We start from the raw sequence: 27,590 nt of genomic DNA, 5'->3' as shown, positions 1-27,590 counted from the left end.
ACCAATTCCCCTTGGTAATTATGCAGTTTCTGTTGCCAGGCTCCCATCCAGTTCCTCCAAAAAACTACACAATTTCTTCTTTCCGATCCTCCAAGCAGCCTGGCTTGTTCCTCCAAAAAATTGTTCAAATTTTTCTATCAAGCCATGACTTACCGCTCATTCCATAAAATGCGCAAATTTTGTCTACCTTGCCTTCCTATAGCCTTGACTACCACTCCCAAAATTTGCACAGTTTTTCCTTCCATCCGATCTTGACCTCGTAGATAGTCATTGTCGACTCAGATTGCCCATATTCATTACCTAGTGACTCTTACGTAGTTTTCATCAGCAGTATCTGGAGCCATCATCCCACCTCAAAACCTCGCTGCTTCTCCTGGTCACCTACATCTAAATTGATCATGTGTTATGGTAGACTAGGAGGTTTTCATATTTGATGTCATCTCATCATGAGTGACTGTAGGTACATTTATACTAAGAGACATGGCATGACGACGAATGTGATGAATTAAAAGAGCACATGCAAAAAGGACAGGTCCACCAACGGATGCACAAATGATGCATGTGAAGAGATGTGTTGATGAACGGATGATCATGCAAAGATGTGTTCGTGGATGGACAAGCAAGCAAACATGCAAGATGTGCTCAAGAACGGAAGAACAAACGAACATGCACTTTTTGCAAGTAGACGAACCTGTCAAGCCTTCTAACATACAAGTAAGGGGAAATGTGCCAAAGCAACATCAAGAGAATGAACGACCATCGAAGACTCTGCACACCTTGTCGGCGGAGGTGAAGCTGTGACACACCATGAAGACATTCATGACCTAGCAGCACTGCAGCTCGACATGCTCTCCAACAGTAGCACGAATGTACCAACATTGTGATGTTGAGTCATGTCACCAACATCTCTATTATGGGCCATGTTGTCAAACAATTTAATGTAACATGGAAGTCGAAGAGACACACTTGTTGTACAAAGAGTCATGTAAAGTAGAAAAGTCATGGAAGTCAAACAATCATGAGGGTAGTCGAATAGCCACAAGGGTCAGTTTCGTCCTTGGTTATAAATACCCCCTCATTTGTACATGCAAAGGACTTTTCACCTTAGCTCCTCCCACATAGCAAAAATAGTGTATAATCTTTTCTTTGAGGAGTAAGTAGCAGATCCAACACCCCATGCATGGGGTTAGTGATGTATGGTGTAATGATGTGTCTTGGAACTTTCACTTAATTTTGAAGCCTGCTAACAGGCTAGCACGTTTGCACACATGTATTGTAACTGTTGTAAGACTAATCTTGAACACTTGTAATGCATGTTTCTTTAACCTGTGTTCATCACTTGAACTATTTCACTTGTTGTAATACATAATTTGTTAATTAAAATGAGTTGTATATGTTGTTAATACTATCTCACCTATCATGGCTATCCCCCCAAACTATCACATGGACTAATCTGCTGAGTGTTATAACTTGCTAGAACAATTGTTGTATTCACATGGACTAATCTTCTGAGTGTTATACGTGTTATCTTCCCTTGTGTGTTGTGTTTGTCACATCCATGTGGACTATTCCGCTGGAAGCTACACATGTCCTATTGTGTTGTATGTTCCTAACAGATTTGGGACTTCTCCCAACCGATTTAGGAGTCACTACAACCCTCTCCCTCTATGGTGAAAGAACCATTGACACAAGTGACACATACACTAACCAGGCACGCAAACATCACTTCTCAGAAGACAAAGCAGACCACTCTCCTGTGCTGACAAGTAAGAGTGGAGGAAAATATTTAAGATAATGGCAATCAGGCCATCATACTGGATGGGACTCCTACACCTAATGGTGTGAGGTCTAGTTGGGACTTCATACCAGGGAGATCCCTGATGTTGGCGGGTTCTCCACCATCAACATAGTCCCAAACACCAATTTAAAGGCATAACCCACTTTTCACACAATAGAATATTAATCCATGTCTTCAGAAATTTCAGGTACTTACCTCTTTGTCCCTTGAAGAACCTCTACTCTGCTTCACTATAGCTGATGGATGTATCGAACACAAATTCAATGATGAATCCTCCCATAATACCATCGATCCAATGGTCAACAGCCCGTGCGATATTGTTTCCAGTAGCCTCCAAGTACTTTACACATTTAGTGGTCCACACAATAGCGTTATCAAGCTTCCACATACCCTAAGTATCCACTAATTTGGACAGCCACTCATGCAGTTCAAAGCGGAAAGAGCAGAAGAAAATTTTGTGTTCATCTATATATAGGTACCTATTCAACCACTCTTCCTTCGACAAGCGTGTATTTCTTTTCTCCTGTGCTGGAAACGCGTGGAGTTTCTGATCGATCCACTTCTCAATTTATTTCTTAGTGGGGAACCAGTTATCACATGTCCCTTTAGCAAGATCTTTATCCTGGCAATGAAACCATTTACTGGCTAATGAGGACTGACCGAGGTTCAACATTATTTGTGCCAACCAACAAAACCCTAATTGTTGGCCCTTTCGACAACAACCCATGTAGCACAGGCTGGAGTCTCACTTGAAGTAGTATTGGGGGAAGGAAGAATCATCTTTCTGCATCCAAGTGTTAATGTCATAGGTTATTGTGGTTCCTAGTGCTAATTTTATCTTCATGAACCTTAACCCTTCCAAAACATATAATTACAATATTCTCCTTAAACAACTTCTAGATCTTCACGACTTCCTTTAATCATTTATAACATACATAAAGATTACTGATCTATTACTTTCTCACACCAAATACACATTAATTCATATAAATTGCAACATAGAGTAAAAATATAGAAACTTGCAGAAGTAGGAAATAATACTCAGATGCACAAGAATTGGCTCAAAACTGTCTTTATTAGATATGATCATTCAAGTACAAACTTACTTTCCCTGTGTACTCAGCTGCAGGGGCTTGCACACTCACCATGTCGACTTACTAAGGTATCCACGCACTCAGTCGCGGGAGCCTTCCCCTTCACATAAGTACAGGAAACAGGCCTTTCCTGCCTTAGCTCACTTTCCCTTACAATGATTTATATCAATTTTCCATTATTCCTTAGACTCGCTATAACTCTTTTATTTATAGGCAGGTCTCAAAGCCTTCCTATCACCTACCCACCTAAGGGACTAAAGCCCCTTTGACTCTAACTAGCTTCACACTCCTCTTCCACATTTTGTGGAGACTTTACATCTTTAGAAAAAAAATTACAAAATTTACCAAAATTTACCCAGGGACCCCTTCCCAATAAGATTTCCTTGGCTTCAATTTGCAAAGACATTTTTCTGATAAGGCCATCCATACTAAGTTCTCTTTCCACTAAAACACCATGAAGAAGTGAATATAATGAATATGCAAGTAAATTTCCATTTTTAACATTATAAAAAGAACTAGTGAATCATGCATGCAATATTCCCTAAATAGATCCAAATTATATGCACAAAATTGAAGCTTTTTAATTTTTTATGGTTTTCTTGTCCAACATTATGCATAAATAAAAGTTTCATGTCATACTTTAGTGACAATTTTGACCAGTAATTGTGTAATGTGAATCAACATGCATTACTTGCTAAGTTGTCCTAACTCCTAACTCAAAAATGGCTTGTAACAAGAAAAATTCCTTACTAAGTTGTCCTAACTCCTAACTCATCTAGCAATGGATTGTAGCCAAACAAATTGAAAATAAACTTATTGATAGAGCCTCCATCTAGAATAACGAGGCATGCTCATATCTGTTTTTCTATGCATTAAACGAACACATTTGCAGAGGTGTTTAGACCTGTAGTTGCAACATATGAAGCATCTTAAAGAATTAGCACTATAGGAAAATGAATATTATCTGACTCACTTACAATGAAAGAAATATATAAAATAAAGGACCGATTTAATTTGCATTTTCTCATCCTCTTTCATAACCAAAATGCTATAAAAAGCACCTTGCGAATTTGAAATTTGTATTCAATTTTCCATTCCCTATCCATTGGTACCTATTGAACATAAGTATAGCTAGAAAGTTAGAAAGAATACACTTTAGGCATTTAATTTTTCCAAATTTTACTCCCTTGCATTGAATCTTTTGTCCCACTAACTATATCAGGCCATTTATAGACATCAACAACTTTATCTTTATCTAAACACGCATGCACATAATGAATGACTTGTCAAGACATCATATTCAAAAATATTTACCAATGAATTCCTTGAGTATCTCACACTTTTAGAATAAAACTCATTCGACAAAATTAGTTTCTTCCAATTGAATGGAACTTGGAAGGGAAATCTATTAAAAAATTTCACTATATTTTCTCATAGAAAATTTCTATAAGTATTTTCCACCAAAAAAATGTATTTCACAAAAGTTTCTTAAGTCATTGGCTAAACACCAAGCCACAACACAACATGACCATGAATGAGAAATGGAAAACTAAAGTAGAAGCTACATAAATCAGTGCAGATGGATCGATCAATTAATTCAATTTCTTTATAACATAAGAAATATTTGTACATTATGATTAACAGTTAACATCCAAGCCTTTATCCAGAAGAATCTGGATATAAGTCTCTACTAATTTAGTTTGTTGGACATGAACTAGCAAAGTAGAGGGTGGTGCTGGAAGAGTAGGTGACTTCGCACAACCTTTGGAAAATTGAGGTAGTAATGTATCAAGACAACCTTCTTGAGCTCTTTGAGTAATTCTCTAACTCTCTGTGACATCCAGTCAAACCAAATTCTATGAATGTTGCAATGCGACACTTCCCATGTTGTCTGAATTATTTCTTAATCGAATTCCAAGGATTCCATTGACAACATGAACATATAGCTTCTCTAAATTCCTTCTATCAACTAGTGCATCAAATTAGCAAAATCCTGGTCAACTGCAATGAAGAGAAATATTTAAAATCTAGAAGATCCATCATTATCTTCTAGTTTTTTGTATTCATCCATCATATTATCAAGATCCTCCTCAGAGGTAACATAAACAAGAGCATCAAGATCGTCATGAGGTAGATGATACTTAACAATAGGAGTGAGACCATAGATGTATCTAATATTGTGCATAAGCTCCTCTTAGCTAATATCTTTATTCTCATTGATGATGCGGGTCTCGCCCCCCACATAGCTGAGCTTCTCATCACTTGGCTTGGGTAGGATTGTTCCTCTAAAGATGGACATGAACATTACCTTCCATGAGTGAGATTAATTTGATGTCCCTGAAAGGTAAGATTTATATGTGGAGTATGAAGACATTTGTTGAAGTCTAGTTTGTCGAGAAGAATGAGAAACCAATCCCCTATGTAGTTGATACATACCATCATCAACATAGTGGGAAATTTTCATTTCTTTGATAGATTCAACATACGTAGGATTCAAGTTGCTCCCAAAATCAAGTTTCCTTTGCTTGTTTCCGACGTAGAAACTGTAGAATTTCTACCCAAATTTGTTTGACCTATGCCAAGTATATATGTTATATCTTGATAAACATAAGGGTTAGCCTTAGGAAAATTTACCTTCAAAGATGGTACCTTTCCAAATCCAGATCCCTTCTGGATCCTTGATGCTTCCTGTGAAAATTACAGAGTAAATTACTCATTTAGTATAAAAAAATGGCAGCCCAACACAAAGCATACTATTGGACATATTTTGAAGTATCTTTTGCAGATCCACTAAATGAATTGAAAAAGTTTCCATAAACAATTTTTTTTGAAATGGTCACCATAAATCTATAGAAAAATACCTTTTGATGTCATAAACCAGTAATTCTCTAGCTGCTCTTTGGTAATAAGATTTTGTTTTAGATTGAAATGACTCTTGTTCAGCCTGTAATATGCCCAAATAAATATTTTGCCAATGGATATGTAGTTCTCAACAAGCGATATGCCATTCTAAGTTAGTAAGCTTACAATTAAGAATGCACCATACAGACAATAATGAAAAGGGGGATACATAAGCAACAATTTTTGCATATTCAACTGATGGCTAAAACTGCAAGGAGAAAAAAATTCTCAAATAAGGTTATTATTAATACTAGGAAAAAAAAACTTATTAATCACCTTGTAGATAAACATATATTCCAAATTGAAACTATCAAGTTGGATGGACTTGTTGTGTATAATGAAAATGTACAGCAATATTCCTCCCAACTTTTCTTTCAGACTATCCCACCCACTGCAATAGAAACTGGAAAAGATTCTACAAAGCTCTAATCATAAACAATGACAAAGTACATACTTGGTGATAAGGAAAATGTATGTTTTAAAGAGTTATCAAGTTTCCATGCAATATAACTTATTGTAATATTTCCATGGAATATTTTGGTTTCACTCCATTTTAGAGATTTCCTTGGCTTCAATTTGAAAATACATTCTTTTGATAAGGTCATTCGTAGCTAAGTTATCTTTCCACTCAAACACTGCCAAGAAGTGAATATAATGAATATGCAAGTAAATTGCCATTTTTAACATTATAACAAGAAATAGTGAACCATGCATGCAATATTTCCTAAATAGATCCAAATGGTATGCACAATGTCGAAGTTTTTGATTCTTCTATGGTTTCCTAGTCCAACATTATCCATAAAGAAAAGTTGCATGTCATACTTCAATGGACAATTATGAGCAATAATTGTGCAATGTGCATCAATATGCATTGCTTGCTAAGTTGTCCTGACTCCTAACTCATTCAACAATGGCTTGTAACCAAAAAAATTAAAAATGAACTTATTGTTAGAACCTACATATGGAATAAAGAGTTCTGCTCATATATGTTTTTTCTATGCATAAAAAGAACGTATTGGCAGAGGTGTTCACACCTTCAGGTGCAACATAAGAAGCATTTGAAATAATTAGCACCAGAGGAAAATGAATAGTATCATGGCCACTTACAATCCAAGACATCCATAAAATAAAGGACTAGTTCAATTTGCATTTCCTCATCCTCTTCTGTAACTGAAATGTTATAAAAAGCACCTTTCCAATTTGAAAATTGTATTCAATTTTCCATTCTCTCTCCATTGGTACATATTCAACATAAGCAGAGTTATAGAGTTAGATGAAATACACGGCATTTATTTTCCAAATTTTACTCCCGTGCATTGAATGTCTTATCCAAGTGACTATATCAGGCCATTTCTAGACATCAGAAAATTTATCTTTATCTATTTACACATGCACATATCGACTGATTTGTCAAAAGATCATCTTGAAAAAGATTTACCAATGAATTCCTTGAGTGTCTCATACTTTCCAAATAAATATCACTTGAAAAAATCAGGTTCTTCGAGTTGAATGGAACTTGCTAGGGGTATCTACTATAAAAGTTCACTCGTTTCAAACAGAAAATTGCCATCAAGCTTTTCCACCAAAAATAATTTATTTTACAAAAGTCTCTTAAGGGGATGGCTAAACACCAAGCCACAACACAACATGACCATTAAGGGAAAATAGAAAATGAAAGTAGAAACAACATAGATCTGAATGAATAGCTCCATGAATTAATTCAATTTATTTATAACATAAGACATAACTTTACATTATGATTAGCAATTAAATTGTAAGCCTTTATTAGGAAGAATGTGGATAGAATTCTTTGATACTTCAGATTGCTGGACTTGAAATGACAGAGTGGCAGATGGTGTTGGAAGAGCAGGTGACTTGGTTTCAAAATAAGTAGTAGATATAGGTGGCTTTTAAAAATGTGGTATCATACATAACAGATTTGTAGTATTCACACCATCTTTAGAAAATTAAGGTAGAAATGTATCAAGACAACCTTCTTGATCTCTCTAGGTAATGTTGCTACAAGAGATCATTGAATTGGACTTTTGTTTGTTCGAATTTGTTATTTTTAGGTGCAACTGGTGGGACGCCTTTGATCAGAATAATGTAAAGGAAGATCACAATAGTGGGTTGATATATATTAACTCTAGAAAGATTTGGCATGAAGCTAGGGTGCCTTATGTTTTCCCCAAATACTAAAACCATGTGTTTTTCAACCCATATGCATTGGATAGGGATTGGTGGTTCGTATTAAGATAGGACCCTAGATCAAAAGATATTTTTGAGAATAATTGTATTATCATGCCAGGCGAGGAAGATAATTAGGGTGATGACAACGAAGAGTGATATGTACTTGCATTATTTCATCATTTATATTGTTGTTTTATGTTTTTATTTTATTTATTTTAATAATTATATTGTTTTTTATTAATCTTGTTGCATTTTATATAATTGGTAAGATTCACAAAAAACTTCACAACTTTTAGAAGTGGAAACATTTTTACACATAAAACTAAGTATTTCCAATTGTGCAATTTATAATTTAAAAATTAAAATTTTAACATATTTGCTTAATTTGTCTAATCCTAATTTACAATATAATTCTTCTATAGTCTTCGTATAGACATCAATATGAATCAAAAGATTGTAATTCTAGGCAGTTATCAATTTTGTACTCTTTTGTTGTACTTTTGTGCAAAGTATATTTCCAAGATTTAACATCTTTCCTATATATAGTACTGTACGGGACTATTCTGATTCAAAAATTCAGACGTATACAATGTAAGAGAATATTCAACAAAAAACATGTAATTTATAAAATTGGTAATTTTCTTGCAAATATCACCCATTTTATCATATATATGTAAAAAATAGGAAACATTTTAACCAAATTGGGGAATATTTTTCTCTGGAAATGTCCAAAAAATAGCCCATATGTGAAATTTTGACCCCTAAACTTTTCCCTACTTTTGTGACCTGAAACATATATTTATAATATAAAAAAAATTCTACTCTAGATAATATAAAGGTCCATTTTCAATCCTAAAGGTGAATACTCCATTAAAAATGATTATTTATAAACATATAGTTGCTCTAAATTCCTTCTATCACCTCATGCATCAAATTGGCTAGATCCTGGTCAAATGCAATCAAAAGAAAGATTTAGAGTCTAGAAGATCCATCTCTGTCTTCTAGTTTGTTGCATTCTCCCATCATATTATCAATATCTGTTTCAGATGTAACTAAAACAAGAGCCATATGTTACTGATAGTTAATATCCTTATTCACATTGATGATGTGGGTCTCGCCCCCCACATACCTTAGCTTCCCATCACTTGGCCTGGGTAGGATTGTTCCTCCAAAGATGCACATGAAAATTACCTTCCATGAGGGAGAATCATTTGATGTCCTTGATAGGTAAGATTGATATGCGGAGTATGAAGACATTTGTTGAAGTCTAGTTTTCTTAGAAGAATCAGAAACCAACACTCTATTGAGTTGATACATACCATCATCAACATAGTGGGAAGTTTCCATTTCTTGGACAATTTCAACATATGTAGGATTCAAGTTTCTCCCAAAATCAGTCATGTTTCCTTTGTCTATTTCCCATGTAGAAATTCCATAATTTCTACCTAAATTTGTTTGACCTATACTAAGTATGTATGTTATATCCTCATAAACATAGGGGTTAGCCTTAGGAAAATTTACCTTTTAAACTGATACCTTTCCAAATCCAGATACCTATTAGATCCTTGATGCTTCCTCTGAAAATTCTAGAGAAAAATCCTCATTTAATATAAAGAAAATGCCAGCCCAACATATAGCATACTATTGAACATATTTTAAAGTATGTTTTGCACTTCTACTAAATGAATTGAAATAAGTTTCACTAAAAAAAATGTTTTGAAAAAATCACCATAAATCTAGAGAAAAATACCCTGTGATTTCATAAACCAGTAACGCTCCAACTTCTCCTCTGGAATAATATCTTGTGATAGATCAAGATAACTCTTGTCTGGCTAGCAGAATGCCCAAAGAAATGTTTTGTCAATGCATATGTAGTTCTCAACAAGGGGTATTCCATTGTGACTTAGTAAGATTTTAGTTAAGAAGGAATCATGCAAACAATAAAAACAAGGGGGACTCACAAGAAACTATTTTTTCATATGTAACTGATGGTCGAAAATACAGGGAGAAAAAGATCTCAAACAAAGTTATTATTAAAAACTAGGAAATATTCACTTGTTAATCAACTTGCGGATAAAAATATATTCCAAACTGAAACTATCAAGTAGGATGGATTTTTTGTGTATAATGAAAATATATAGAAATATTCCCCCTAACTTTTCTTTCAGATTATCATACTGACTACAATACAAACTGGCAAAGATGGTATAAGCCTCTAATCATAAACAACAACAAATTACATACTAGGTGAGAAGGGAAATTTATGTTTTAAAGAATTATGAGGTTTTCATGCAACATAAATTATTGTAAGATTGCCATGGACTATTTTTCTTTCACTCCATTCTAGAGATTTCCTTGGCTTCAAATTGCAAATACATTCTTTTGATAACTCTATACATAGCTAAGTTTTGTTGCCACTCAAACACCACCAAGAAGCAAATATAATGAATATGCAAGTAAAATTTCCTTTCTAACATTATGACAACAATTAGTGAATCATGCATGAAATATTTCCTAAACAGATCCAAATTGTATGCACAACATTGAAGCTTTTAATTTTTTTATGGTTGCGTTGTCCAATATTATCCATAAAGAAAAGTTGCATTTCATACTTTAGTGGACAATTTTGACCAGTAATTGTGCAATGTGCATCAATGTGCATTGCTTGCTAAGTTGTTCTGACCCCTAACTTAGGAACGGCTTGTAACAAGAAAAATTCCTTACTAAGTTTTTCTGACTCCCAACTCATCAAACAATGGCTTGTAACCAATCAAATTGGAAATGAACTTATTGATAGAGCCTACATCTGAAATAAAGAGGTTTGTTCATATAGTTTTTTTCTATGCATCAAAATGACACATTGGCATAGGTGTTCAAACCTTCAGGTGAAACATAAGAAACATCTGAAATCATTAGCACCAGGCGAAAATGAACAGTATCGTGCCCACTTACAATGAAAGAAATCCATAAAATAAAAGGCCAGTTCAATTTGCATTTGTTCATCCTCTTCTATAACCAAAATGTTATAAAAATCAACTTGCCAATTTTAAATTTGTATTCAATTTTCAATTCCCTCTCCATTGATACCTATTGAACATAAGTAGATTTAGAAAGTTAGAAGGAATACACTTTAACATTTTATTTTCCAAATTTTACTCAGTTGCATTGAATATCTTGTCCCACTAACTATATCGGGTAATTTCTAGAAATCATCAAAGTTATCTTTATCTAAACACACGTGCCCATACCAACTGACTTGTCAAAACATCATCTTCAAAAAAATTTGCCAATGTATTCCTTGAGTGGAAGGGATATCTATTAGAAAAGTTCACTCTATTTCTCATAGAAAATTTCTATAATGATTTTCAACCAAAAAAAATTATTTCACAAAAGGTAGCTTAAGGGGATGGCTAAACACCAAGCCACAATAGAACACGACCATGAAGGAAAAATGGAGAATGAAAGTAGAAACTATATAGGTTAGTGCACATGGCTCCATGAATTAATTCAATTTCTTTATAATATAAGACGTAATTGTACATTATGATTAACGATAAACCTATAATCCTTTATCAATAATAATGTGGATAAATGTCTCTGCTACTTCAGATTATTGGACATGAATGGGAAGAGTAGAGGATGGCAGTACAAGGGTAGGTGACTTGATTTCGAAATAAGAAATAGATACAGGTGGCTTTGAAAAGTGTGGTATCATGCATGACATATTTGCAGTATTCACACCATATTTGGAAAATTGAGGTAGAAATGTATCAAGACAACCTTCTTAATCTCTTTGAGTAATTCTCTAATTCTCTATGACATCTAGCCCAACCAAACTCTATGATTGTTGCAATGGGATACTTCCCATGTTGTATGAATACTTTCTAAAGCCAATTCCAGTGATTCCATTGACATCATGAACATATAGCTGCTCTAAATTCCTTCTATCAACTAGTGCATTAAATTGGCAAGAACCTAGTTAAATGAAATGAAGAGAAAGGTTCAGAGTCTAGAAGATCCATCATTGTCTTCTATTTTGTTGTATTCTTCCATCATATTGTCAAGATTATCCTCAGAGGTAACATAAACAAGAGCATCAAGATCCTTAGAAGGTAGTTGATAATTCAGAATAAGAACCAGGCAATCAATATCTCTAATCTTGTCCATGAGTTCCTCATAGTTATATCCTTATTCACATTGATGATGCGGGTCTCTCCACCCACATAATTGAGCTTCCCATCACTTGGCCTAGGTATAATTTTTTCTCCAAAGATCACATGAACATTAGCTTCCATGAGGGAGAACCATTTCATGTCCCTGAAAGGTAAGATTGATATATGGAGTATGAAGACATTTGCTGAAAATATTGAGCATTCTAGAATACTATTGGGTAGTGATCTAGAAATATATCCTTTCTTATTCTGCTTGTGAATGAAAAATTCTTCAAATAACATCATTACAAAATAAGCTAGACAGCCTACAACATTTTCATTCTACTGGAAATAAGCTCAGGAAAAATATTAAATATCTATAGCAAATTCTGCCATACATGCACCTTATTTTTGTTCACTGTGAGCATTCCCAACCACATAACATCATCAACACAATCCAAACCCCTATCAAAACATTCACACCAACATAATGTTGCCTATAATTTGAAGCATGTATTGCACCAAAAACATCCACTCTGTCAAAAAATTTGTAGACTGTAAGCTAAAGTTTAAGGCTTCTTTATTCTTTGAACCAAAAAGAAAATTTATTCATTAGATTGAGATCTCCTGAGATAGTGCTCTTCATTTCAAATATGATACCCCTTGTCATCAAGAACAAACAACCCACTACTTACCTTTATTGTCATGCAAGAATCACCCACCACCTATTTACTTTTTATCCACAACCCACTTAGTAGTTTGATCACAAATCATAGACACCCACTTATTAGATACTACTAGCCACCCACTTATTACTTATATATCATCAATCAAGGGAACCAACACTATTATTATCTGTTCCCACCACTACAATTATTCCCTTGCAACATGTGGAACAACAAAACCACCTCTTTCATAGCCATCATAGCACAAGAACCTCAACCAGATTTTACAGGTCATCTAGTACTAACATTTCTATATCATCAGGCGTGGAACCACAACATCTTAGTTCCAAAACCACACTTACGACAGAGTACCCTAATAAATCCATCATGTACCCCCAACCATGTATACTCCGCTAACCATGTCATATACTCTCAGACAATGTATACTAAATTTACCATGTATAATACACTTTGACCATGTATTATACTACACTTACCATTACATCTCGAACCATACCATTCCTCGTCTTACCATTCATAGTTACAAGTCTCGCTTGATGGTGGAAATACTACTTCGATCTTCGTTGGTTGCATCACTAGTTCACCTTGCTTCAAGTTACTGGATTTAGGCTTTCTGGCTTTGTCTTTATTTTTTGATCTCCTCATCGAGACCCATCCTTATAAGCATCATACATTGGCATACAGATACCAATATTCAATACATTTCATAGCGATAAGTGGGATGATCCTACTGAAATTTCTCCATAAACAATCTCCCCTATCCTTATCCCATCTCCCTACTAAAGAATCCTACTAGAACATATGGGATTAGGGATAGGTTGAAAAGTACTTTCTCATCTCGTAGGAAATCATCACATAACTCATTTGGTACGCTAGTCTACCAATGCCTACCTAGCTTGAGTGAAGGTCAGATCTCCTACCCTACCTATTCCCTCAGAGATAAGCATGCCAAAGCTGAAACTTACAATTGTTGAAAACTCCAATAACTTAATATTATCCTTGTGATAAGGCAATACTATTTGTTATTCCTTCAGTTCTCACATTTGGAGGTCTAGGTGAAAGCTTCGGAGTTGTACGAGAAAGTTTCAGAGCTACATTAATAAAGTAGGTGAAAATGTTCTTCAGAGATGTTTAAGAGTTACCAATAGAAGCTAATAATAAATGGATCTTCAATCCAGTAACAAGTCTAAATTCTGAGTTCCCAATAGCAAAGTCTTTGAAGTGACCGATAGAAACTGCCTAGACAAGTGCCCCGATGATATATCAAAGCTTCAGCCTAGAACAGTAAATAAAAGAGAGAAAGATGTCAAATATTATTATTTCTTTAGGCTAACCAAGAACTATTCTACTGTAAATATAGGTTGTTCGTATGTGGAAAAATATGAGGATGACTAGTTTGTCGAGAAGAATGAGCAACAAATCCTTTATCCAGTTGATACATACCATCATCAACATAGTGGGAAGTTTTCATTTCTTTGACAAATTCAACGTATCTAGGATTCAAGTTTCTCCTAAAATCACTCAAGTTTACTTTGTCTATTTCCCACGTAGAAATTTTAGAATTGTTACCCGAATCAGTTCGACCTATGTCAAGTATATATGGTATATCCTCATAAACATAGGGGTTAGCCTAAATAAAATTTACTTTCAAAACTAGTAACTTTCTGAATCCAATTCCCTTTTGGATCCTTGATGCTTCCTGTGAAAATGACTCACCAGTTTGCAAGGAGAGATTTGCAATGCACATTCCTCCATTTGGTTTAATTAAAGATTATATGACTTAAATTTTATGGAATAAAGTTTGACTCACATGTTATCCCCTGCCTTAATTGTCAAAATTCCTCATTTGTGATAGCCTGGGGTCTAGAGCCATCCTGCCTATAAATATTGGTGTTTTCAGCTAGCCTCTCCAGTTTTTCATCCATCTCAATAATTTTTTCTCAATGGAGTAAAACTTGTTGCCCTGTAATGTGCATGTCAAAAATTTCCAAATTATAAAAAGAAGAATGACAACCACCCTATGTGTTGCTTAGAGTAATGAATAATAAAGTAACTGCTATATTTCCATTTGTTCCCTCCAAGTCATTTCAACAGAGCTGAATATGTAAGGAAATCTCAAATCCCTTATAAAAACTTTGACCAGTGTCCAAATATAATCTATCTACATGAAAGTCCTCTCAAAATTAGAATGTATAATCTGCTTCCTGTTTAATTATTTAAAAACCATATCACTCTTGAACTCACTCTCCACATAAAACTCTAATCTGAGTATGGAATAATTAGAAAAGGACACCAAGCTATGTGTCTAGGGAAATGACTCAGATAAATTTTAGCAACTGAGGCACTACAAAACATATATATGGAAAATTTTAGATAGATAAGCCAAGATAAAACTTATATTAAGAGAATAGACTATAAAAAATTATTAATGTCCCTAGTTGGTGCATCATGATCAAGAAAATTTAATCAAGTGTGTTGCCAATCTTTCATTGTTTGGTAGTACTAATGATACCATTGACTATATTTGTTCCTCTTCCATTGTTCTCTAGTGATTGGTATGAAGATATGAGTTCACTTAGTTGTTTTAATCCTTCATATAAGCTAAAAATATCTGTTGGATGTGTCACATAACTTGTGTTGGCATAACTACAGTACTTGGCTATAGTAGCTTCAGAAGGATTGTTTGAAATATAGTAGTATATGTTGGGGAGATTTCCTATCAAACTGTCTGGGAACACACATCACTCATCCACACTTTCTTTACAAACACAAATTTCAAGGATCCATGAGTTCCAAAATGCAAGATAGCATTGGCCTTAAATATTTTATCCAAAAATGAGTAATAAGAAACAAATCCATTGTGTGGACTTGCTAATTTTGTGAAAAGAAACATCATTTGGTTGCCTTCATATTTAAAAGTTGGTTTCACTCCAATGTAAACATTTCTATATTTTTTCCATATACAAGTACGTTCTTCCCATCAAAATTAAGGTTCCCTGGAGGCTTGCCCTATTTTTCTTCCAAAGCCTTAACATAAGGTGTGAGGTGTTGGTACTCAGTCACATTCATTGTGTAAGAAATATGAAGATTTCGGTTGTTGAACTCAATTTATTCATCATGAATTATGTCTTCAATGAGTGCTTCATAAGTATATGGAAAACCTTCTACATTAGAGCCATATTTATTTAGTTATTGTAATACACTGAAAATTGAAGAGAAAAAGAGGTAGGTTGCAGTGCCAACATTGCCTTTGTTGGGTGGGAAGCTAAATTTTGTTATGGCTATTTTCTTATCCTCCTAAAAACATGTAAGTAATAATACATTGCATCAGTGAAGACTATCATTACAACTAACTTGAATTATCTCATTAGGTTGTAACATGAAAAACAAATTAAAATGGAATTTTGACATGATCACCTTTTTTATTCGCTTTAGTTGAGCTCACTTGATAGCCCCTATAGAAAGATGTTAAAAATTCTTATCAAGTGCATGGGAATTACCTACACATCAATATAAAGAGGTTAGAACAAACTTTTACAACCACTTCGAAAGAACCTTGCAATGGGTAGAGAGAAACTTTGATCCTAAATATTTGTATGGTACCATGGCCCTGTTTTGGTATTCTTGCATTGCTGTTGCTGAAACATTGTTTAGAAAAACAATGAAACATACCCCTTCTTGCATCACAGACGGAGAAAAAAATTGGCTCCAAACACCATCAAGCTTAGCATGAGAAACATGCAATGTAACTTTAATTGGATGCAATCCAAAAGTGTTAATAACCCATTCCTTTGTAGGCTGCAACACTAGTGGAGAGGTCACAATGTAGGGAACATCAAGCTCGAACAAATCTTGTATAGCACAAGGATGATTGTAAGGTCCCACCTTACCAGCCATCAGTATTATACTAAGGCTAACTCAAAATTCGATATTATTTTATTTTAAGTTTAATTTTTTAAGACGTAAAAGTTAATGCATGGTCATATATCTATATTTTTATTTTTATTTTTATTGGTATTCCTTACATTGCACACTAATTTCTACTAACTAACTAAACCATGGTAATATTAAAATTTTCATTAAATCTACAGGGTCATGGTTCATCAAGATCCAAAAATTATAGCCATAAGTCTTAAAATCACATTTAAATGATAGAGTTTTTAGTGGGATAAATAATATCAATATTTACAAACCATAATTTCCAATAAGCTAATTGTTCATTCTATTGCAATTAAAAGTGTTTAGGAGAGACTAATTTGATTTTGTTCTAAATAATATGCCTATGAATTCTTTGGTAGAACAGAGGGAAGAAAAACAAGACAATTCAACCTCTAAAGGAGTGGTTTCCAATTATTATGAATTCATATTTGAGCTAACAATTACAACAATTCACCTGCCCAATTTTCCATCCATGGATCTTTAGTTCAATGGAATCATCATGCTTATTATTTGAGATATTTCCACAAACACCTTGGTTGCAAATCCTAAATTCACTTAGTCATATTTATAGACAATTCATAGATGTAATTAGTTACAACCATTGAAGCATTATGTCAAACAGTTTGTAATCATGAAATGTACATCCATTGAGGCATTTTGTCAAACACTTACGACCATAACCCTTAAGGCGATTTCACCACAATTAACTAACATGAATCTAAGATTACTTAACTTCTTTTTCATTGTCGCTAATGCCAATAAGTGAACCTAATACATAAGTAGAACTGTCATCCATCTTCATTGCTGCATATAAAAAAATTTAAGCACATAAATGACTATAAATATTTAATGTTTTTTTACAAATAGCTCACAGAAATGTAGCTACAATGATTGGAGAATATTGGACAATGGTTACCAGTCACAAAACAAGTTGTTAGCTATTAAATTATTAAGCAAGTAGTCACAAGTTATTTAAACTATCAATGTAGTACCCATTGAGACTTTAAAATAAGAATTCCAAGTTTATATAACAGGCTCGTTTCATAAATAGATATTACCAGGTAAATGACGTGGATTTAAACAGGAATGCAACAAATTACAGAGATAACCATAAATACAGATATGTAGCAGAAATAATACTTCATTTCATTAATGTAAAATACTGAAATATGCTTACAAACAGAGTTGGAAATAAACTAGCTCGGGCGACGGTAGCTTATCTCTGAGGAGAGATGTGGCAGCTACATGCCTCTGAACTATCTTACAATGAGGCTCGAAGGCCTATTTATTGTTGAGAAACAATGGAAAGACCTAAACATCCAAAAACCTAAACCTAAGAGATGAAGCGCCAAACTATGGGCCATGATTGGGTAAATTGGTACATCAACTTCCTGGGGTCGTAACTTTGGCATACGATCTCCATTTGACACACACAATACCTCATTAGAAAGATCTATCTAAGGACTACAACTTTGGGATGAACAATTTTTGGCCATGGGCCCATGTTACTCACACATTTTCCAAAATACACCGTTTAGGGCCTCAAAATGGCTCCGAAAGTTTAGGACCCAAAAAACTGCTAAAAATAGTTAACTGCGCTACAATAAGGAAACCGAAAAACTGAAAGAAATAATGGTGGGGGTCCAAGTGGAATTAGCGGGTGGCTACCAATATCCCCCTGGATCATTCCTCCCCCCTTAGGAATCAATGGTCCCCATTGCGTTGAGATCCTCCATGAGATGATGAAACTTTTGCTGAACTTGGTCCCTGGTGAGCCACTTGCCCTAGTGGAGGAGGTGGCCTGCTTTGACAACTCGATACTGTTGGATCTTCTGCTAATGAGTGTGCTTGATCTACATGTCCATGATCTAATTAGTTGCATCTTGTTCCATACAATATGGATTTAACTCTATTGGTGTGAGAAGTTCTGCAATGCCGGATGTGTCTAGTAATGGTGGAAAGTATGGATGAAGGCGGTCCACATTGAACACTGGGTGTAGGCCAAGGAATGGGGGAATGCTGAGCTCAAATGCATTGTCTTCCATAGCCTTGGTAATGGTGTAAGGACCATGTCAGAGTGGTTTGAGTTTCTGATAGGCTTCGGTAAGGCATTCCTTTTGCAAATTTAACCACACTTTGTCACCCACCTGAAACTTGTGTGGCACACAATGTTGATCATGTCGCTGCTTGTACATGACATTTGATTTCTCTAGAATGTCATGGAATTTTTGGTGGATATGTTGGATTTTTTCAATGAATTTTTTTTACCTTATCTGTTTTGGATTGGACATGAGCCGAATCTTCCTTAGTAGCTTCAAATGTCATGGCCACATCAATGGGACATAGTGGTTGGAATCCCAAGCCCACCTGAGAAGGCTATGGCTAGTGGAGTTGTGGAGATCCTAGTTATAGCTGTGCTAAACATAGGGGAGGCTCTCATCCCTTGTGTGTGGATGCTTTGAGTTGTACATGAGCATAATGTGTACGATCATCCTATTGACAACTTCTGTCTGGCCATCAGTTTGGGGATGGAAGGCTATGGAATTAGTGAGTTTTGTGTCCAACATTGACTAAAGACTGGACCAAAATGTACTGATGAGCTTGTTGTCCGAATCTAAGCTGATAGGGTGTAGGATCCCAAAGTGTACCCACACTAGTTCAAATAAGATTTTAGTAATGGCTTTTGTTGTGATATTATTCTTGCAGGCTGCCATAATGGCCATCTTCGAGAACCTGTCAATGACTGCAAAAACACCGTCATTTCCATTCTTAGTAGAAGTAAGGCCAAACATGTAATCAATGGAGATGGATTCCCAAGGTCGACTAGGAGTGGGCAATGAGTATAGAGGCCTTGCTTCTTTATGTTCAGTTTGGAAATGGTGCAGCAAGTGTAGGATTTGATGTACTTCCCGACGTCCTAACGAAGATTTGGCCAATAGAAATACATCTACAATACTTCCACCATTTTCTTGACCCTGAAATTCCCAGCATCTTGACTATAGTGTGCTTCCCAAATCATCTTGGCACACTCCCTTGAAGGAACACAAAGGTGACCCAGGTGGCATAACAGTGCATCCTGGAGGTGAAAATATGGAACATGTTGACCCCCCAAGGGTGTCTGGTATGTGTGGCCAAATTCTGGGTTGCTTATTTAGAGAAGTGGCCAATCAGAACTCTCGTGCCAACAAGAGTTGAGCACGGTGGTGAATGCCATGGTCGGTAGTTGACTGAGGCAATTCACAACATTATTGGTGATACCATTCTTATACTTGATATTCAAATGGAATTGTTGTAGGTAAGTGGACCACTTCTAATGGTGATCATTCTGCAACTTCCATTGGGTCTGTATGAACTGCAGGGGCTGGTGGTCTGTGTGGATGATTGTTTCCTTCCCCAAAAGGTAATGCTTCGATTGTCAGTAAGCCTGCACAATAGAATACATCTCTTTGTCATTAGTAGGATACTTTCGGATTATGTCTGAAAGTGTCTCACTGTGATATGCCACTGGATGCCCGTGTTGAGTAAGGAATGCCCCAATAGCATAGTCTAAGGCATTTGTCTCAATCTAAAATGGTTGTTACAAGTTTGGGAATGCGAGCACTGGTGCTAGGTAGAGGTGATGTTTCAACTCTATGAATGCATTTTGTTGAGATTCAGACCAAAAGAATTTTGCTTTCACTCCTTCTTTGGTGACTTGACTTAAGGGCCAAGGGATATGAGAAAATCCCAACACAAACCTGCGGTAGAAGTTGGCAAGACCCAGAAAGCTACGAAGCTCTGTCAGAGTTTTTGAAGTTGACCAATCTCGAATGACTTGGATCTTGGTTGGATCCATATGCACCCCACCGTTTGCCAATAATGTATCCCAGATACTAAACTTGGGTGGTGCAAAAAGTGCATTTCTCCAAACTGGTACATAACTTGTGTTTCCTTGGTGTTTGGAGAACCTGTGGGATGTGGTGGAGGTGCTCTTCCCAACTCTGGCTAAAGATCAGGATGTCATCCAAGTATACCACTGCAAATGAGTTGGTGAACTACCGCAAGATGTCATCCATTAGCCTCATGAAGGTTGCAGGAGCATTCGTCAACTTGAAAAGCATAACCAACCATTAGAAAAGTCCCTCCTTGGCTTTGAAGGTAGTCTTCCACACACCGGAGGTTTTGATTGGTACCTGGTGATATCTTGACTTCAAATTGATCTTGCTGAAATATTTTTCCCCCTTCAGTTGGTCCAGAAGGTCATCAATCCATGGGATCGGGTACCTATTCTGAATAGTGATCTTGTTTAGTGCTCGATAGTCAATACATAGTCTCCAAGTCCCATCCTTCTTTTGTACCAACATGATCAGGCTCCCACAGGGTGATGAACTCAGTCATATGTGACCTTTATGTAGTAGCTCCTAAATCTACCTCTTGATTTCATCATTCTCCAGAATGAGGCACCGATACATTGGTCCATTAGGCAGCGATGCATCTGGGGTTAGATCGATGGAGTTCTTGACCTGACAGTGCGGAGGAACCCCTATGAGGGAGGTGAAGACGTCCTCGTACTCCTCGATTACCTTGTCCATCTATAGTTGTCATACTGAGAGGCCCTATGTAGAGGTTATAGTCACCGTCTTCTTCTTTCCTTGAGGGAGTATCATTAGGAAAACAAACTTCCTAGTTTTGGAAATGAGCTTACTGCAATGTTTTGCAGTAACCGAAGAGATGGCGGTAGGTGGTGCTACCTCTGGTATATTGTACAACTTATTTCCTAAAGTAACAATAACAACACGAGGCCTTAACTCATACACCGCATGTCGCTTCCACAAGTATGGTTGGACTAATAATACATCACAAACATCAAGGGGAACAACGTCACACAATACCTCATTCATGAAGGGCTTAATGTTGTATGGAAGGTGACACTGCTGGCTCATGCGAAGATCCCGTCCTTGGTGAATCCACCCGATGGTGTATGGTTGTGGATGTGTTGTGGTCGGTAATTCCAACCGCTTCATGACCTTTACTGAAATGAGGTTCTTTTGGCTCCTGTTGTCAACAATGAACTGTAGCGGGGAGCCCTTTACCCAAATCTGGGAGTGAAAGAGGTGCTCCTCCTCCTCTGGATCTTTGGGTTCCTCCTTCTAGATCTTCATAGTGGCAATGGTGGCGTTAGGCTCTGCATCGATAATTTGCTTCCCTTTGTCATTCCCCTTATTGGGTTCTGACTTAGAGTTGGAACATGCCTTGGATTCCAAAGACTTTATCTTGGCCACTAGTGACTGCTTGACCCAACACTCACTTGTGTTGTGAGTGGACTTCTTATGGAACTCACACCACTTTCACATGTCCTTCTTCGGCTTTGTGGTGTTGTTATTTTTTTGTGGCTTTGGAGGGTTATCTTGGGCGGCCCTACCTTGGCTTTGTCCTTTGTTTAGCGGTTTAGGGGTGCCTTTCCCTTGCTTCGGATTTGCAGATCCAAAGTCTCACTTCTTCTGTTTAAACTTCTACTAGATCTTCACAGCATATCAATATGCCGTGTCAGGCGACGAGATGTCCAGGAACTCCATCTCATCCTTGATGTACCTGTGTAGGCATCCATGGTATTTGAGTACCAAATGCAACTCAGAATCCTTGATACCCAACTTTGTGCGAAGGGTTTGAAAAATATTGGTAAACTCTGGCACATCTTGGTCCCTTCCCTGCTATAGGAATCCATAATATTTGAGTACCAAATGTAGCTGAGAATCCTTGATACCCAACTTTGTGTGAATTGTTTGAAAAACATTGGTAAACTCTGGCATGTCTTGGTCCCTTCCCTGCTGTAGCGTGCTTCACATTATGTATTTATCCTCATATATTCTAACATGGTAGTACTTCTCCTTGATGGAATTACGGAATGAATTCCAAGTGGGTGTGGCTAAAAATAGTGAGGTCGTACTTTCATCCTTCTATTCGCAATAGGTTTCCCACTAGTCCTTGATGGGGGGGGGCTTTGATAAGAGTGAAAGTAATCTTTTCCCTGCCGGAAAAATCATGAACAAAAAAATACACTTCTAGCAGATTTAACCATTTATCTACAGTGCCTGCATTTATATGACCCTCAAATATGGGAATGTCAAAGTTAACTTGTACCTTAAAGGGTGTGGTGCTTCCAGAGTAGCTGCTGGAAGAAGATGTGTCACCTTTGGGTAGTTGTTGAAGGATCTGGGCAAAGTTGTCCATCATTCCATTCCTTTGTCGCTCGAGGGCCTCTTCGAGCAATATTTTGATAGGATCTCCTACCCCCTCATCTTTCTTTTCATCTACCACGGGAGGCCGTCAGGATTTGTGCAGCTGGACTAGGAAAGGTTCGACTAGTTCAAGCCCTAACTCCTTATATCCTGACCTCGTTGGGGACATGAAAAGAAAAATAGAGAAAGAGTAGATTGCTCTGATACCACTGATCCAGATTTAAACAGGAATGCAAAAAATTATAGAAATAACCATAAATACAGAGATGCAACATAAATAATACTTTATTTCATTAATCTAAAATACTGAAATATACTTACAAACAGAATTGGAAATAAACTAGCTCAGGCGATGGTAGCTTATCTCCGAGGAGAGATGTGGCATCTACATGCCTCTAAACTATCTTAAAATGAGGCTCAAAGTCCTATTTATTGTTGAGAAACAATGGAAAACCCTAAACATCCAAAAACCTAACCTTAGGAGATGAAGCGCCAAACTATGGGCCTTGTTTGGGTAAATTGGTACATCAACTTCTCGGGGTAGTAACCTTGGCATATGATCTCCATTTTATGCGCACAATACCTCATTAGAAATATCTATCTGAGGAATACAACTTTGGGTTGAGAAAAATCAGTCCATGGGCCCATGTTTCTCCCAATGTTCCCAAAAAATGTCGTCTAGGGCCTCAAAATGGCTCTAGAAGTTCAAGACCTGAAAAAATGCTAAAAATAGTAAACTGTGTGAGAATTAAGGAAAATGAAAAAGCTAAAGGAAACAATGGTGGGGGTCCAAGTGGAATTGGTGGGTTGCCACTAATATCCCCCTGGAGCATTAAATCACAACTAAAAAAAAAAAAACAGCAAAACAAACCACCAGGCAACAGTAACAAATCTCTAAACTATAAGAACAATTAAAGAACCTGACTCATCTTCAACCATTAAGACATGATGTAAATTTTTGAAATGCAAAAAAATTAGTGGTGACAATCAGGCCATAATTGGAACATATAACAACATACCCTGAATTTATACAACATGAATCCAATGAAATAGAAAACTCCCAGAAATACGAATTCCCCAACTACAAAAGCTCAAAAAAGTACCAAAAACAACCAGAATTTTCCTACTAGTGAATCATTCTCAATACCACTCTGGCCAACCTCAATAGCTAGAGAATGCTTTTAGTAAGAATGTAATTTTGTGCAAACTCAAGTTTGTTCCATTGTATCATAATTGTGAGAAACATGAGAATATAGGAAGCAACCAATTCTTTTTTAATGCATTCATTGGATTCCATTTAGAGGAGTGTAACTTATCAATAAAGAATGCATCATAAGGAGCTTCACACGCATTATGACATGATGTGAAATCTTTGAACTGACATGCCATGAGAGTCAAAATGACTTGTAACATAACATAAAAGAAATTAACATTAAAATAAATCAATATTACATTAATGATATTGTTTTACTTCAAAATTGTTTACCAATTTATTGATTTACATGTTGTCCTTGAGATGCTAGACATGATTTTCTATTTTTAGAAAGTCTTTCCAGAATTGTGAGAATGAAATTTTGTCTACGGAAATTCATCCATGAGTGGTATTTTTCTTCTGGAGAATAATGATTCTACAGCCCTATTTCATGCATCTCTGTGCCTTAGTAGATTGAGGACTCCACACCTTGATCTACTCCAAAGATCCAAGATTCCACAACTTGATCTTTTTAAATATTCAAGAATCCACAACCTAAATATACAAGACTTGACATCTTTGTCTTTACTGGATTTACGACTCCGTGCCCTAATTTCCATGCCCTCTCATCTATTGTGCTTTGAAACTTTCCATTTCTCCTTATGGTACTGATTATGAGATTTTACCCATCTGATGGTTCGTTGGTAAGGCCTTGTTCAAAGACCTGCACACTTTACAATCTCATAGATCAAAGGAATCAAATGAATTTCATAATGAAGTTAACTTAATCACATTTTACCAAGAATGATGGATGAATTCCACAATCATTCATAATTTATCATCCTTGTTGGAAAATGACCAGGTACCCTACCACATCCTGCTTAGTACAATATTAGACATATATAATCAGACAAATCATGTATCATCCATAAATGATAATTAACCATGTATTCCACATAAACATGAGCATCCATGGGTTTGTGTGTCTCATTCTTGGATCACCATCCATGTCATACCCTTGCTTCATAAATCAGATGAAAAAAAGGAGAAACATATGTATAAATTTACTTAATCAAAACTATCTAATACAGATAATCAAAGATACCACACATAAGAGGAAATATAAATATATAAATCATTGTTCCCCAATCTAGTGATCAATCTTCCATACATAAACATAAAAGGAAATATAACTGTGTATAAAACATTATTCTTCAATCAAGTGATCAATCTATCATATGTATAACTCATCAAAAATCACCCTTGATAGGAGTGAAAAAAAAACTATACTAGGAAAAAAATAGGACACTACAATGATCCTATCTAGTAGGTCCACCTACAAGTTCAAAACTAGTCAAGGAAACCACAACATCTACAATAGATTTCTTTTTTATTGCATCATACAAGAAATACTCCAGCAATATTAATAGTCTTACCAAAATTGGTTGGACTACTAATAATACATTAATAGTCTTAATATTAAGGCCAATATTAATAGTCCAACCAATAGTCTTACCAATAGTACAATGATGAAGATGTGTATTCTTCTAAAATTGGTATTTCATCTCTATGGAGTAGTTCTAATTTCATCCTAGGAGGTGGTGCTAAAAATATGATTGATTATTCTTGTTGACAAAGAATTTAAAGGTCCATTTAGAAAAAGGAAATTATCATCATTAAAATGCCAATGTGAGAAGCTTCTAGCAGATACACAAGGATGGTTGATGAGCTGTAGAGCATGCTGTCTTCACGTAGAGTAGGTATGGGAGGAATATTTTTTGGTGTCATGAATTGAATCCAATGGCTTGTTGAAAATTATATGAATGGACATGTTATTACCCCTAGCCATACTGTCATTCAGTATCACTATTTTGATACAAGTAGAGATGTTTTTAGTGTTGTGAAATGTTAAATAGACTTGAGTAATGTTCATAAAATAGCTCTTCAATTATTTCTAATAATGCAATAGTAGATTGGGCATGAAATGTTACTTGAATTCAGGTTTTAGTAGTAAGTGTTGTTCAAGGAATTTTCAATTGTGCAATTTGAGATATCCTTGCCAATATTACAGTGATAAATATGTGTATTCTTCTGAACTTGATATTTCATCTCTATGGTGTAGCCTTGATTTCAGCCTAGGAGGTGGTGCTACAAATACTAGGAGGTGGTTCTACAAATATGATTGGTTATTTCTGTTCAGAAAGAATTCAAAGGTCTATTCAGAGAAAAAAAACGCCCATCATAAAAATACCAATCTGAGAAGCTTCTAGCAGCTAGACAAGGATGGTTAATGAGGTGTAGAGCATGTTGTCTTCACATAGAGAAGGCATGGGAGGAAGATCTATTGGTGTCAGGGATTGAATCTTGTGGGTTGTTGAAAATTATATGAAAGGCCATGCTATTACCCCTAACCATCTTGTCATTCATTATAACTATTTTTCTACAAGTATAGATGTTGTTAGTGGAATATGGAGTCCAATTTTTCTCTGTGTGTTTTCCCACTTGGTACATGAGAAATGTCTCCAACAATTATTGAAAATTGTGTTGGTTTAGACTCCAATGAAGTTTTCTCCCTTGCTCTAAGTTGACGAACATGATTGTAGGTTTTCTATAGAACAATGTATGTCACAATTGAAACCCAGTACATTGTAGCCACAAAAGCCCACAATCGTTTATCCTGTTGCTGCAAAACACAAATGTTAGGCTATATTGTGCTAATTTGATTTAAAAATTAGGAATCAGAACAACATCAAAAGATGAGGATTTTCTTGGCACCTAAATATTGACCATAGAAAGTTTGTCAAAATCATCATAATTAGCACTGATTTTGTTATTTTCTTGCTTCAGAACCCCAACAATCATTATCCACAATCTTTGGAACCCCAACAATGGAGACCCTAAGATTCCTCCTCTTGACCTCTTCAAATATGTTGACTACTCTCCTCATGGTTCCATCCCCAAAAATGTTATAAACCTGCTTAAAACCATGGTATTCGATGGAATCAAATATATTGTGCAAATCAAAGCCCCCACTTGAGCTCCCCACCACCCCCCCCTTTCTTGTGCCAATTATGCACCAACATGGGATTCAAAACACCAGGACCAAATGAATAGAACCCATGATAATCCCACCTCATTCCCTTCATATCCCTCACCCCATATTGAATCCATAGACCATCTACAATATCCTTGGTAACAATATTAAGCCTAGGACATGAACCCCCACATGTAATAATGACAACCTTGACTTCATTATGGATAAAACATACATTAGACCTAGGTCCAGTTCTATGATAAATCCTCTACATCTCTTTCCCTATTGCTTTTGTTTCCACAACTATATTCTCCATGACCTTATCACTCTGAGTAATAAAAAACCCTCCACCAGGATGAATATACTTGTTCTGCATCAGAGGATTAT

At 35.9% G+C, this 27,590-nt stretch overlaps 1 pseudogene; it reads right to left on the bottom strand.

Annotated features, from left to right (window-relative positions):
• Positions 1–15,306: 15,306 nt before the first annotated feature.
• The window catches only part of LOC149219472 (magnesium-chelatase subunit ChlH, chloroplastic pseudogene), a 133,761-nt pseudogene continuing 121,477 nt past the window's right edge, over positions 15,307–27,590 (bottom strand).

This window comes from Pinus tabuliformis, chromosome Q (assembly GCF_031772625.1).
Source record: "Pinus tabuliformis cultivar Carrire ecotype Pingquan chromosome Q, CPIR1, whole genome shotgun sequence".
Taxonomy (NCBI): Eukaryota; Viridiplantae; Streptophyta; class Pinopsida; order Pinales; family Pinaceae; genus Pinus; species Pinus tabuliformis.
This window is presented reverse-complemented; position numbering and strand designations above follow the sequence as displayed.